The following is a 9,550-nucleotide window of genomic DNA, read 5'->3' as shown; positions in this document are numbered from 1 at the left end:
TAATAAACGGGAGTTTAGTTGTAGGCCTCTCTTTAAGGCTATGCGACGGAAAGGCAACTGGTATTGTAGTACGAATTCAAAAGATTGCAAGGGATCGTGAACTTGGCTAGGCCGCTGATATACTTGCTAACCTATGCATCAATAACTTAACTACTCTTACTAAGGTACAGAGCCTACCAATTTTGACTGGGGGATTATTTCGACTACTTAAGCGAATTATTTTTAATTTTACACTATAAGCCGGGCAAAGTAGAGAAGATTGAACAGGAAAGCGGACCCTGGCGCTAGGCCGGGAAAATGCTAGTTTGAAGAAGATTTTACACTATTATCTAGAGTGTCATGTGGTTCACTGAACAAGTGAACACGAATGCCATAATTATGTGACTGCCACCGAAATTACACACCAGTCGAAATGATCCTGTAAGATCCATAATTAAATCAAAATGAATCAAACTCGTAGTAAGATTATAGAGGGTAAAAAAAAGTCAGAAAATTAGGATGCAACATAAATTCCTATAGAAGACATAATTACCTATTATATGTTATGTATATCTCGATCTCTGTGAAAATTATTTTTAAGAAAAAAGACCGCTGCTCTTGGGATTCTGGTGAAAGGTACTTGCGAATGTTGGATTAAGTAGAAATGTGTAGGTATTTTATTAGGTTAAAAGGCCCTCAATATTGTTAAAATATGTATCTAAATAATCTAAGTTAACTACTACTAGCGCCATCTGTTTTCTATATTGTGTAACCTACACATGATGTCACTATCTGTGATGTTTTTAAAAAATAAATCAGTCTCATTGCAACGGCTACTCGTTTCATTTCAGGTTATGGCCTAGTCCGTGTTTTTTAAAGTAAAATAGTAGTTTTTCTTAAAGTATTTCGTGTGTGATTGCAAAAATGTCGACGTCAAGTTACATGTCGACATCAAGTTCAAAAAATCCTTACGAGCTCTCTTTGCTAGCAGAATGAAAAACTCTTAGTTTCACATGTTTCGTATATATATATATATATATTTATTTATTTGGTATGTATAGTTATATGTATGTATATGTATTTGTAAATTATATGTGTACTTATGTTTAGTTTATTTAGTATGCTTTCTTTTATTTCCTTTGTTTTGATTCTACTGTTGAAATTGTAGCACCGCTCACAGTCTCTCTGCTTAGCCTTGAGGTTGACTGGTAGAGAATGCCTTAAAGCATTAAGTCCGCCTTTTGTACTACAAGATTTTCTTTTGTGCAATAAAGATTAAATAAATAAATAAATAAAATAGTTAATGTGCCTAAACTCAAAGGACGCGAAAACTATGATGATTGGGCGTTTGCGGTGAAAAACTTTATGCTGTTGGAAGGCGTTGATATTGACGCCATTGATGAGAAAATGTCTGAAAAAGATCAGCAAAAAGGCAAAGCTAAGTTAGTGATGACTATAGATCCTTCGTTATATGTGCATATCAAGACTGAGACCACTATAAGTGCTTTGTGGAAACAGTTGAAGACATTGTTCGATGACAACGGATTTACACGAAAAATTAGTTTACTTCGGACTTTAATATCTATTCGTCTCGACAATTGTGATTCCATGACAAGTTATGTGACTCAAGTGGTGGATACAGCGCAACGACTAAAAGGAACGGGCTTTAATATAACCGACGAGTGGATCGGTTCATTACTTTTAGCCGGCCTACCCGAAATGTTCGCGCCAATGATAATGGCGATCGAACATTCTGGTTTGAACATAAGTGCAGACGTCATTAAAACGAAGTTGCTCGATATGACTTCTGAGGTTGGCAGCAGTGGAGCAGAAACAGCTTTCTATTCGAGTGTGCGACAGAAAACTGGCAACACTAGCCATCATAAGTCAAAGCAAACGTCAGTGTCATCGCTGTCATCGAGCAAAACGTCAAACGGAAAACAAATAAAATGTTATTCTTGTCAAAAGCCGGGTCATTATAAAAATCAATGTCCAGAAACGAAGAAAAAGGTTGCTGGTGCATTTAGTGTTGCATTTCTTAACGGCAACTTTAGTACAGAAGATTGGTACGTGGATTCGGGGGCCAGTTATCATATGACAGCGAATAAAGAAAGCTTATCGCACACACGACAAGCAAACGAGATAGGAGACATAGTTGTTGCAAACAAAACGACCATGCCAGTTGTTTGTGCCGGTGAAACGCAAGTCACAACAAGAGTGAACGACTATCAGATGGATATACCTGTGCGAAATGTATTGTGCATTCCAGAACTCACTACAAATTTACTATCAATAAGCAAGTTGATAGAAAGCGGAAACGCAGTTTCATTTGGAAAAAGAGCGTGTTATATCCGTAATCAACAGAATGTGCTAATTGGTGTAGCAGATTTGGAAAACGGCGTTTACAGGCTAAATACTGTGAAGCCAGAGAAGGTGATAGCAGCAGCAGCTATACATACAACAGATTCAAGGCAGTGGCATAAAAGAATGGGACATATTAACTCAAATGACCTTGAGAAGATGAAGAATGGTGCAGTGCTTGGTGTATCTTACACAGACAAGCCAGATTTGCAGAAGTCTAATTGTGAAGTGTGCTGTGAAGGGAAACAGGCGAGATTACCTTTTCCTTTGGGCAACCATAGGTCAGAAAATTTATTAGAAGTTGTACATTCTGATGTGGCAGGACCTATGGAGACTAAATCAATTGGCCAGGCAAGATATTTTGTACTGTTCATAGACGATGCAAGCCGTATGTGCTTTGTGTATTTCCTAAAAGAGAAGAATCAAGTTCTCCAGTGTTTTAAAGAATTTCGGAGCATGGCTGAAACTCAAACTGGAAATAAAATTAAGATGCTTCGGACCGATAATGGCGGTGAATATTGTTCGCAAGAGATGCATAGTTATCTGAAAACAGCAGGTATCATTCATCAGAGAACTAATCCCTACACGCCAGAACAAAACGCAATCTCAGAGCGATATGTGAGATCGGCCACAGAAAAAGCAAGGTGTTTACTGTTTGAGGCTAATTTGGAGAAGAAGTTCTGGGCAGAGGCAGTGAATACGGCAGTGTACTTGAAGAACAGGTCGCCGGCCTCGGGCTTAGGAAATATAACACCATTTGAAAAGTGGACAGGAAGAAAACCAGATCTGAGCCATGTCAGGGTCTTCGGCAGTCCAGTGGTGGTGCACATTCCCAAGGAAAAAAGATTAAAATGGGACAAGAAAGCAGAGAAACATATTTTACTTGGTTTCCCAGAAAATGTTAAGGGTTACAGGATATATAACCCAAGAACACAGCAGATAACTACGAGCAGAGATGTGTTTATTATGGAAAAAGAGACAGACACCGCTCAGATGGTAATGAAGGAAAGTGTGGAGGAACCAGAGCCACAGCCAGTGGAGGAGGAATCAGAAGTAGAGAGTACCTTCATAGACCCAAATGATTCTACTTATGTTGGGGAATCATTGCCTTCGGATACAGTGACATCAGATGACTCAGATTCCACCTTATGTCAAGATGAGAGTGATGTATCACAGTCAGCGGAAGACAGTCCCATAGTGAATAGCAAGAGAGTCAGAAAGCCAGTAGACAGATATGGTTTTTCAAACCTATGTGTGGTAGACGAGACATGTGGTGAAGAGATCACTTATGAGGATGCTATCAAAGGTCCAGAGAAAGAGATGTGGCGAGAAGCTATGCAAGAAGAGCTCAAGGCTTTTGCAGACAATCAAGCATGGGAAGTTGTTGATGTTAAAGAAGCAGATAGAGTGATACAGTGCAAGTGGGTGTTTAAGAAAAAGCTTGAAAGTGATAACAAAGTGAGATTTAGGGCTCGTTTAGTGGCAAAGGGTTTTACCCAGAAAGAAGGTGTGGACTATAAAGAAACATACTCACCAGTTCTAAGATATTCAACACTAAGACTGTTATTTGCTTTAAGTGTTAAATTAAATTTTAAAATTACCCATCTTGATGTAACAACAGCTTTTTTAAATGGCTATCTTGATGAAGATGTATACATGCAAGTGCCGCCAGAATTAAATTGTAAATCAAATTCAGTGCTCAAATTAAAGCGAGCTATATATGGCTTAAAACAATCTGCTAGAGCTTGGAATAAAAGGGTAAATGATTGTTTGTTGAGCTTAGGGTATGTGAAGTCAAAGCTTGAACCCTGTTTGTATAGTAAGCGTGTAAAAAATGAGCAGATTATTATAACTGTATTTGTAGATGATTTTTTCATATTCTCAAATAGTAAAGTATTGACAGATGACTTAAAAAAGAATTTAATGTCAAACTTTAAAATTAAGGATTTGGGTCAGGTGAAAAAATGTTTAGGTATGAGGGTAAAAATGTATGATGATGGTAGTATTTCATTAGATCAAGAGCAATTTGTTAATCAAATTTTGATGAAATTTAACATGTCAAATTGTAATTCTGTGGATACTCCAATAGAAAATAATTTAAAACTAGAAAAATGTGAGGAAGTTTGTAAACAATACCCTTATCAACAGCTGATAGGAAGTTTAATGTACCTATCTGTACTTACTCGTCCAGACATTAGTTACAGTGTCAGTTATTTGAGCCAGTTTAACAATAGTTTTTCAGCAGTTCATTGGTCACATGCAAAAAGAATATTAAAATATTTGCAGAAAACTAAATCTTTTGGCTTGATATTTAAAAATGATAACAAAAATTTAGAAGGTTTTGTTGATGCTGACTGGGCTTCAAATAACATTGACAGAAAATCATACACTGGTTTCTGCTTTAAATTATCAGGTTCTGTGATTTCTTATGAATGTAAAAAGCAGCAAACAGTGGCCTTAAGCTCGGTTGAATCGGAGTATATGGCTATTTCGGAAGCAGTCAAGGAGGCAATTTATTTAAAAAATTTGCTTTCAGAAATTGTCATATGTGACTATAAAATAGTTATATACAATGACAGCCAAGGAGCTCAAAAGTTGACTGAAAATCCTTTGTTCCATAAGAGGACAAAACATATAGATATTCGTCATCATTTTGTTCGAGAAGCTGTCGCTAACAATCTTGTTAAAATTGTTTATTTGTCAACATCTGAAATGCCCGCAGACATTTTAACTAAAGGTTTGAGCAGTGTAAAGCACAATTATTTTGTAAAAGCAATGGGCATTCAGAGCATTGTTTAGCATAGTTAGATATAATTTTTATTTTGTTTGTTTTTTGGAAACTGTGCTTAGATTATTTTGATAAGTGGAGGTGTTAAAATATGTATCTAAATAATCTAAGTTAACTACTACTAGCGCCATCTGTTTTCTATATTGTGTAACCTACACATGATGTCACTATCTGTGATGTTTTTAAAAAATAAATCAGTCTCATTGCAACGGCTACTCGTTTCATTTCAAATATTACTATGTTTTAAGTATAAAGTACAAACGGGGACATTTTCTTCGCTAAAAACAAGTGATCACTTACTTGCTATTTCAATTTACTATTGACTTGGACAGTAAAAAACTTTATCGTCCCGAGTGGCTACAATTTAATCAAAAACACTAAATCTGAAGTGGCAATAAATAACAGGCCCAGACGTTCTAATCTACGCTAGATACAGTCAGCCCAAATATTCTAGACAGGAGCATCGCCTATTCATAAGTACTTTTCATCAACTGTGTATTTTTTCCAGTAATTCAGTAGTACTTTTCATACTAACTAATATGGCTCTGCGTTCAAAAGAGAATATTGGCCTCGGAAACGAGAGCACGCCACTTATCCCGATCCTACGCAGCTTCCTGCCAATCACTTTTACAACCTGTTTTTTTTTTTCAGTAATACAGTCATATCACACATGGTTCATAAATCTCTCATTTTCACTGCATTAACTTGGTTTTGATGATTCTCCCACACACGACTTTCGCTAGGTACGGCACCAACATTTTTTTCAGTACCTAATCAAATCTATCTAGGTTGTATGTATGTGTGCACGACGTGTTTATATACCCTGTCAATAGTGTCAATGTGTGTGTAAGGCTCATCAGGCATGCTTGCGGCGGCTAAAATCCGTGCAATACCCTCGTCGAAGTCAGCTGCAAGCACTCTTGCCTGATGATGAGTCTCCAAATGACTCGAAATTTGTAGCCAACTGTAATATTTTAATATGAGTAAATCCGTATATTGAAATATTTAAATTTGTCTCACAAACGTTTAATGATAACGAATATTTCACATTATCGTCGATGTCTCAAATAAAATTGCCCACTTTTTTGTTATTGTTGTTTTTTTTTTACTGTCTCAACTGTATTTTACTGTTTTGTCTCTTTTTTATGTTGCGCCTAATGTGTGTGTATTGTATTGTGTGTGTTTGCAGTCTACCAAATAAATGACTTATCTATCTACCTACCTATCTTTAAATACAGACAGGCCTCAAAATACTTTTTTATGCAGGTCAAAATATACTGGTTAATATATTTCAGGCATGTTCAGGAAGCTTTTTGAATGAAAACTGGCGTGCCAAGACCTCTTCTGAATAAATTGCATCACGTCTTCTGAAGTTAACTCCAGTGTAAAATATACGTTCGGTTATGATGTTTATTTGTAATATTTTACTTTAAAACTGGTTGTAACAAACTGTCAAGTTATCATAGTCTTCACTATTTTAATTGTAATTAATTATTATTTATCTAACACGACCGATGTCGCCATCTTATTTAACGATTAACATTTAGGAGACCGAGCTTTACTCGAAAATAATATAGTTATGTATATAAGTTTTGTTGTAACTATATTAAAATAGCACCAAAGACGAACTTATCCCCTAATGGGACATCATCTGCTATGAACATAACCTAACCTAACTAAAAATTTGGAAAAAACCCCCGACCGCGACATAGTAGACCGATTTTCATGAAACATGGCTAAGAACACTCCCGACTAACTCAGCTTTCAGACAAAAAAAAAACTAAGTCTAAATCGGTTCATTCGTTCGGGAGCTACGATGCCACAGACAGACAGACACACAAACAGACAGACACGTCAAACTTATAACACCCCGTCGTTTTTGCGTCGTGGGTTAAAAAAAAACTATTATGTACTGACTACTGACAAAATCCATCTTACATTGTAACAAAGTACAGCATTTTAAGAAAAACTTGTATAACTTTTTATCAGAAAAAGCCTATTACTCCATTCAAGAGTACCTCAGTGACACATTTTAACTAAATATATGTATGAGTATGTAAGACGTAAAAATCGTAGTATGTAGCTAAAAATGTAAATGTGCATGCCTTATGTAGTTATGTTATTAAGTAGGTTTAAGTTTCACTGTTTGTACGCCTATTGGCAAGACCATGGTGATTCTATGTATTTATTGTTATGCTCCATCATTGTATTTACCCATGTTCTACAGACAATAAATGAATTATGAATTATGAATTATGAATTATGACTCAGCTTGTCCATGAGTACGTGGTCAATTTTAATTTGACCTCCAACAACTTAGAATTAATTTCCTGAGAAGAATACAGCGGGAGTGATACTCGTATTCCCGTTTTAAAAAATAAATTTATTTTCAAAAAACCCCTGAGGCCCTGACATAGTGGACCGATTTTCGTCAAACATGGCTAAGAACACTCACAACTAATTCTGCTTTAAAAACAAAAAAAAAACTACGGTCTAAATCGGTTCATCCGTTTGGGAACTACGATGTACACACACAGATAGATAGACAGATACATGAAACTTATAACATCCCATCGTTTTTGCGTCGGGGGTTAAAAAGAAGATTACTCAGACCAAGACCGTTTATAGTACAGTAGAACCCGGTTAAAACGATCACGTTTAATACGATTTCCCGCATTATACGCCATTTTACGCCGGTCCCTACAATTTGAGACTTGTTTTCAGACATTTTTTCACGGTTAATACGACTCGCGTTCCCGCTTAATACACCATCTAAAACCACTCACCTTGCATTACTTTACAACTTTATTTATGCGGGTGACAATAATCGGAACTAATTGTACTGTACTAATTACGCGATTCTGGCGACACCGCCACCCGTAAAGATTAATTTGTAATTTGTCGTCCTAACTCAGCGGTTAGTGCGATAGTTCGTACCAACCTACATACACTTCGCTCATTATCACTGCTGCGGTGTTGAGTGTCGGTGTTGAGTCTCTGAATTCTTTGTCCCATCTTTGGTTCAGTGATGTCAAAAATAAGAAAAAAAACATTAATGCTCCAAGAAAAAGTAACCATATTAAAAGTTTACGATGAAAAATCACATTTTTTTCTCGTTTAATACGATTTCCCGCATAATACGCTTTTTTGGCTGGGTCCCCTCAGAATCGTTTTAAGCGGGTTCTACTGTACCTGTAAGTTAACATTACTTACAAATGTGGTTTGTTAGTTGTCTCAAAAGCCTTAAAAGGTTAAATACTAACTTCTCAAGTCAAACACAGCTTCGTACTTTTCGGTGCATAGTAAACAGCACGACCTAATAAGACGGTTTCCGAAACTCCGGAGCCTAAGTAGAAAATATTGAGTTTAAAACTTGCATCAACGACGTCCGGGAATCTTGGTAATTCAATTTGTCTCCTATTTGTCTGTCCGGGCTCATTCTGCAGAAAATCGAATGCCGAGTGGCTGGATGTCTGTTTAAAAAGAAAATATCTGGGCGACCGAGCTTCGCTCGGTTCTGTTTCGTTTCCTTGACATGTGTCGCCATCTAGTTCAAAAATGAATAGTACCTACATCGAGCGAAAGAATTCTCAGCCTTAACAACACAACTACTCCACACGAGATGGCGCGCATTTCGCCACAAAAACTCAAATAGTGTATTTTTCTATTCGTTTTAGCCTTGACCTGTGTCGCCATCTAGTGTTTGCAATAAATAGTACTTACATCGACCGAAAGAATTCTGTCTTAACAGTACAACTACTGCACACGAGATGGCGCGCGAAGAAAAACGCATGAAAACTCGAAAATTCGCGTTTTCCGGGACCTAAGGATAAGTTAGACCGATTTTTCACCCCCAAAAACCCCCACATAACAAATTTCAGCGAAATCGTTAGAGCGGTTTCCGAGATCGTCAGTGTAAATAAATATATAAATAAATAAATAAATAAATAAATATACAAGAATTGCTCGTTTAAAAGTATAAGATAAAATGGCTGCCGCGCTGACCTCGGTTCTGAAGTCACTTGTTTATGAGAATGCTATTCGGAGTTGGGTATGCTTTAACTAGGTCCGCATCTGACTATTTACTAGATCCTCTCTAAGAGAAGAGAGGTATGTAGACATTGAGAAGGAGGCAAACGAGAGGTCAAATCACTTCACGGTAAGCGATTACTGCCGCCCATGATAAAACCTGAATGACCTGCAATGATAAAAAACTTGGAATTGTTATGTCAGAATTAAAAAAGTAATTTTGATTTTTTCTTAAAGGTCTTATCGGTCCGGACACCTCTTCGCTAGGCCCCCGGATAAGATTAAAGTTTTATTTAAAAAATAATTTAAAATTATTACAGCTTTGCAAAAAAGAGTAGAAAAGGAAGTATTTTTTTATCATAGCAACACTTAACTGTTCTCATAGAAAAGTGT

Source organism: Leguminivora glycinivorella, chromosome 15, assembly GCF_023078275.1.
Source record: "Leguminivora glycinivorella isolate SPB_JAAS2020 chromosome 15, LegGlyc_1.1, whole genome shotgun sequence".
Lineage (NCBI taxonomy): Eukaryota > Metazoa > Arthropoda > Insecta > Lepidoptera > Tortricidae > Leguminivora > Leguminivora glycinivorella.
This window is presented reverse-complemented; position numbering follows the sequence as displayed.